At 44.7% G+C, this 6,214-nt stretch overlaps 1 pseudogene; it reads right to left on the bottom strand.

Moving 5' to 3' along the window:
* Window positions 1-3,385: 3,385 nt before the first annotated feature.
* LOC146855512 (uncharacterized) lies at window positions 3,386-5,821 on the bottom strand (annotated as a pseudogene).
* Between the last annotated feature and the right edge of the window lie 393 nt (window positions 5,822-6,214).

The following is a 6,214-nucleotide window of genomic DNA, read 5'->3' as shown; positions in this document are numbered from 1 at the left end:
ATCCAGGATTGATAGGATGTCCTGGAGCTTCAGAGACCTGAGGCAGAGTATCATGCACCTGTTGGTGTAAAACACGCAATTTAGCCGTCAATTCATACAGATAATCAAGTAATACGGGGTGTTCGATCTCACTGAATTTTGTCGGCCTTGGCACTCCCTATATGTTGGCCGGACGGCCGAACACAATTTTATAAGACTAAGTCCCACTCGCGAATGCACAGTCATTCTCGTTGATAGGAGTGCTAAAGGCAGGGCGTCAGGCCATTTAAGACCAGTGCTCGCTTGAATCTTGGCCAGCTTCAATTTTAACGTGCCATTATAGCACTCTACTAGTCCAGCTGATTGGGGGTGATTTGCAGCGTGAAATTTCTGCTGAATACCTAGCCCTTCACATACTTTCTTCATCACATGACCCACAAATTCACTCCCATTATCACTCCAGACCATTCTCGGCATTCCAAATCTGGGGAAGAATTCTTAGGACAAGGGCTTTAGCCGTGGATAAGGCAGTGTTGTCTTTTAAGGGATATGCTTCTACCCACCTTGAAAAGGCACAAACAACAATGAGTACGTATTTCAAATTGTTGCACCTTTCCATGTGGATGAAATCTAGCTGCAAAACCTCGAACGGATACGTTGGAGACGCGATATGACCAGCTGGAGTTGGGGTTCCACTACCAGGATTGTATTTCAGACACACCATGCAATTTTTGACCACATTCTCTGCACATTTAGGAATTCCAGCATTTTGCCATACTGGAGCCAACAACTTACAAATCCCTTTCGCACTGATATGAGCCATTCCATGTGCCATCGTAACCACTGGAAGTACATACGCATCAGGCAACAACCATCGCTGATGCTCTGACAACTCAACCCAACAACCATTCGAGTCTAATTTACCCTTGCTTTCTCTCCACATACTCAATTCTTTCTCTGAAGCTTCGGCTTGAAGGGACTTCACACTCTCTATCGTGTCTTCACACATTCCAACATCACCAACCCATCTTGCAGGGCCTGCAACATACATTCGATTCTTCACATTCTTTGCTGTCTCTTTAGCGATTTCGTCAGCAAATGCATTACCACGACCAACATCATCAGTCACCTTCTTGTGTGCACGGCATTTCACAATCGCGACTTGTAGTGGCAAGGTCAGTGACTCAAGACGCTCATTCACCAACTGACCATGCTGTATTTTAGTTCCATTTGAAGTGAGGAACCCACGTTCTTTCCACAATCGTCCAAAACTATGAGCCACACCAAACGCATACTGGCTGTCAGTATATATGGTCACTTTCATTCCTTTCGATAACACACACGCTCTTGTAAGTGCAATTAACTCTGCTGCTTGAGCTGAATTATGTGGTATACGTGCAGCTTCAACAATCGTATGCAAAGTCGTGACAGCATATGCTGCAGTCGTATCACCATTCGGAAGCTTAAAGCATGAACCATCCACCCATAAGGTACCATCACACTCTACAAGAGGAGTATCTTTAAGATCTACTCTCCCTTTCGTTTCTTCTTCTGTCCTGAGAAAACAATCATGCTGTTCAACATCATCTGTCTCTACTGGAATCGGCAATAACGTGGCTGGATTCAACGTACTGCATCTCTTTATGTGCACATGACTCGCTAACAGTGTCAGCTCGTAACCTGACAATCGAGCACTAGTTAAGTGCTGTGTCTTGGTCCTGTTTAACAACGTGTCCACTGCATGTGGAACCATCACAATCAACATGTTATTCATTACTAATCCAGCAGACTGTTGAATAGAAACAGCTGCTGCCGCTGTGGCTCTCAAGCAACTCGGCAATGCTTTAGCTACCGGATCCAAAGTCGACGAAAAATACGCGCATGGACGCTGTTTGTCTCCAAAAGACTGTGTCAACACTGACAATGCACAACCCTCTTTCTCATGGACATACAGCGTAAAAGGCTTACTGTAGTCGGGGGTACCCAACACAGGAGCCGAACACAATGCATTACGCAATTCGGAGAAACTTTTCTGACAATCTTCAGACCATGGAACGGGATTTGGTGTATCTTTACAGGTTAATGCTACCAAAGGTTTGGCCAGCAAAGAGAAATTCGGTATCCACTTCCTACAGTATGATGTAATGCCCAAGAAAGCACGTATTTCTCTCTGTGTTTTTGGCACACCCAATTTTGCAATTGCCTGAATTCTTTCTGGGGTCAGTTTCCTTCCCTCCTTCGATAAGAGATGGCCTAAGTAGGTCACTTCTTGTCGACAATATTGCAGTTTTGAAAGGGACACTTTGTGATGCAAATCAGACAAATGACATAACAACGACAAGGTGGCTTCTTTACAAATTTCCTCAGTATCTGCAGCTATTAACAAATCATCGACGTACTGAATAAGAGTAGCGCCATGAGGTAAAACAATTTCATCAAGCTGTGTTTTCAAAGCCTGACTATATATTGATGGACTTTCACAGTAGCCTTGAGGAGCGCGTTTGAAGAGGAAGCTTCGGCCTCCTAGACTGAAACCAAAAACATCCCTGCTCTCCTCGCCAATCGGGATGCTGAAGGAAGCATTCTTCAAGTCAATCACCGAGAACCAGGTGGCGGAAGCTGGAATCATAGTCAATAGGGCAGTGATATCAGGAACAACAGGAAACTGTGGCACAACTATTTTATTGACCTCTCTAAGATCAATCACGAACCTGTAAACAGGTGGCTGAGAAGGGTCAGTACGTTTCAAAACAGGCAGAACAGGACTATTGCAAACGTTGCCTCTTGTCTCTTCAATTACATATTTTTTAATCAAATCATAAATGATCGCTAGCAACGCTTTTTCACCTTCACTAGAGATCTTGTATTGAGGAATGCATGGCAATTTAACATCGGCTTTCAATGTCACAACATATGGCGGTATTTCCAAAAGACCCACATCATTAGGACCAGTAGCCCAAAGAGTATCAGGAAGAAACGACAATTCGGTCGGGAGTTTATCCTTTGACAAATACATTGAAGAGATCACCTTCCTACCTAGTGTAAGTTGTACTCCCGAAGGAGAACAATATAATGTCGCATACAATCTTTTCAACAAATCCAATCCCAACAGGTTTTCACCGCAACCTGTCGTTAGGATAAGGGGTGCTTCCAATTCACAAGGTCCAACAGAAAGGGATGTAGGACTAGAGATCGGATTCCTAACCGGGGCGCCAGAAAAACCTACTGAAACATTCATCTTGCCAGACAAAGGTGCGCCAGGGAGTTTTGAGTGCATAATAGAACTCTTTGCAGCACCAGTATCCAACAGAAAAGGTTCTGACACACCTGATGTAGTCACCTTAACATACGGTCCACCTTGATCTACTGGAACTGAAACAACTCCCTCTCTTTGTCTATGGCTGTCCTAGCAATCATTACCTTCCATATTCTCATCTTCCGCATAATAGTCATCAGCATAGTACTGAGCCGTCCTACCAGACGCGTTATTTTGCTGGTCAAAACTATTCATTGAATTCTGAGATGGAAGGGGACGCACGTTCTGGGGGACACTTCCACGTCCTCTACCTCTAGGAGCTTGTTGAACACCTCGACCTCTTGCACCAATAGTACCATTCGTACGCTGTAACAAAATAGGACAACTATACTTGAAATGACCCTCTTCTTTACAATATGAACACTGATTGGGACCTACCGGAACACGTGGTCGAGAAAATTCGAACCTTTGCGAGTTTCTCTGAAACTGCTGAGGTTGCTGATAGTTACTCTGACCACCACGTGGCGGGTAAGCCTGTTGTAAAAGAACCTCCGTCTTTAGTTCTTTAGTTTTCTTTTCTGCTCTATCCTTCTCATCTTTATCCCTATTTTCGTAGTACTGTGCAGTAGCCAGTATTTGTGCTGAGGAGGAAACGGCCCAAGAAATCTCTGAATCTTTCAATTTCTTACACAACTCGGGAAGCAAATTGTGCACAAACTTGTCAACGAACAACCGTTGACCACCTTCTGTACTCATATCTTGACCACTGTGGTCGATAAACGTTTCTTCAAACCTGGTGAAGAAATCAGACACTGTTTCATCTTTCTTCTGCTTACACGCAGACAATTTATCCCAATTCACACGCATCGCAGGCATTAAAGTCTTCATGTAAGTAATGATCCTAGCAGGAAGTTCTGCTACCAAAGGCTCAGGCTTGGCACCACCAACTTGTCTATCATTTGCAGCACTAATGTTAGCCCATGAGTCGCCTAGCTCTTGCGCGTGATCTGTATTACGAATCACTCCCCACAAAGGCTATGGAACAACATTCCCAAATAACATGTCTATGTCGGCTAAATTCATAACACATGAGTCTGCAGTTTGTGCTAATTCCTTATAATATCCTGCAGGATTTTTACGAGGATCAGGCAAAGTCTGCTTAAGGGCCGAAACTTCAGATCGCTTCCAAGGAACATGTACCCAAACACGCTGGAAATGAGCTGGCATAGCAGCAATACCTTGAGCGGCATCAGCCACAACGGCGTCCTTCCATACCGGAGGGACTTCTCTCATAGGGTATTGTCTCACCCTTTTATCAGATGGGTCATGTTCAAACAATGACTTAGAAGGACCCTCAATCCTAAAAGACAACAATGTTGCAACTGCTTTCTCAACATCGGGACCCACAATTGCGCCTTTTTCAAATTCAAATTGTATGCGGCACAACTCCTGTGGATTCGCTTCCAAATCATTATCCTCCAATTCCTCACAAAGAAAAGCACACATCTTTTCAAAAACGTATCTCTGTTTCGGTGCTTCCCATTGGCGGAAGGCATCCATAATAGAATCCACATCATACCTTGAAGGGTAGATAACCCATTTACTCGCCATACGGTCAAACATTTCTTTCTCTCGAGAATCAGGCAGTTGACTACGCGTCTGCTTACGTCTTGAATCAGGGGTCACACTAGTGGACCCGAAGAGAGGAGATATAAGGCTAGCAACAGTAGCAGTCATTCTCTGTCGCATAGAAGGAGAAGCTGACAAAAGAACGGGAGGAAAAACAGAGGGAAACAAGGCAAATGCAGATGCAGAAGCAGAGGCAGTATCGGGAACACCACCAGAAGAGGCGGTTGGTTCCATAGACAAAGTCGTAGGAAGTACAGGTGGAGTAGGTAGCAAAGTCGGCGGCCCTTGAGGGGGCTGCACCATAGCAGTAGGAGCCAACTGAAGAGGAGCTGGCGGTTGTGGAAGAACTTGAGGAACAATATTTGGGGGTTGCACAACTAAAGGTTGCGGAGGTGCTGTAGCACTCTGCACATAAGGGGGTGGTGAATTCAACAAGTGTGACATTAAAGGGTCTTTCTCCATTTCTTTTGACGCATCTTGCTGAAGAAGCGGCAAAACTGGATAACATTTATCGATCACCATGTTACGTTGCCTGTGCAACTGCTCACTTATCTGTTCTTCTTCATTATCTTTAAACTGCATAGCAGCTTGCATTACCGTAATACCCTTTTCTCTCTTATTTCTTTTTACTAATTTAATTTCTTTCTGTTTGGCTTCCTTACGCCATAGGCGGAAAGAGTCAAACATCGCCGGCCGGGCTTTCTTCTTAAAAAGTTTAACCTCCAGATTATCCAGAATCTCTGTGTCAAAACTACCATTTTGGGGCCACTTTAAAACACCATCTTTCCTGGTGTATCGGATCCATACTTCATTATATGTGATGGGGCCTACGCCATGTTTCACATAGAGCTCATAGGTTGGAGTTCCAATCGGAGGAACCGGACACGAGTCCTCCAATCGGGAATCCCTATTACAACCAAGACAAAACAAATTTCCAAGTCTGCTAAGACCAGGCATCTTCGCTCTCTAGTCTAGCTTCAAACTTCAAAGGATTATAGAATACGATAGTCTCGTGAATACACGAGTCCCTCGGCTTTGGTACTTGCAAGTTCCAAATCAAAGATCCCAAGGGGATACCAAACCAAAAACCAAACCAAGGACTAGGAGACGCTCCACTTATACTTAACTGAGGTATCGATGACGTCACCAGAAGACTCGTCTATCGTTTCGCTCTACCAAATCATCAAGGGTCCAAAACAGGGCGATAGTCAGGGCAGCAGTCCTTCGTAGCCGTCGGGAAGCGGGGAACCTCGCAGCAAAGACTTTCAGACCACGTCGACATACAGGGGTCGATGAAGTGGCGGCCTTCCTCCACAATTTTCACACGAAGCTCCTCACGAACCTCTGGCT

Source organism: Triturus cristatus, chromosome 4_1, assembly GCF_964204655.1.
Source record: "Triturus cristatus chromosome 4_1, aTriCri1.1, whole genome shotgun sequence".
In the NCBI taxonomy this organism is placed as follows: domain Eukaryota; kingdom Metazoa; phylum Chordata; class Amphibia; order Caudata; family Salamandridae; genus Triturus; species Triturus cristatus.
Note: the sequence above shows the minus strand (reverse complement) of the source record. Positions and strands in the feature narration are given on the sequence as shown.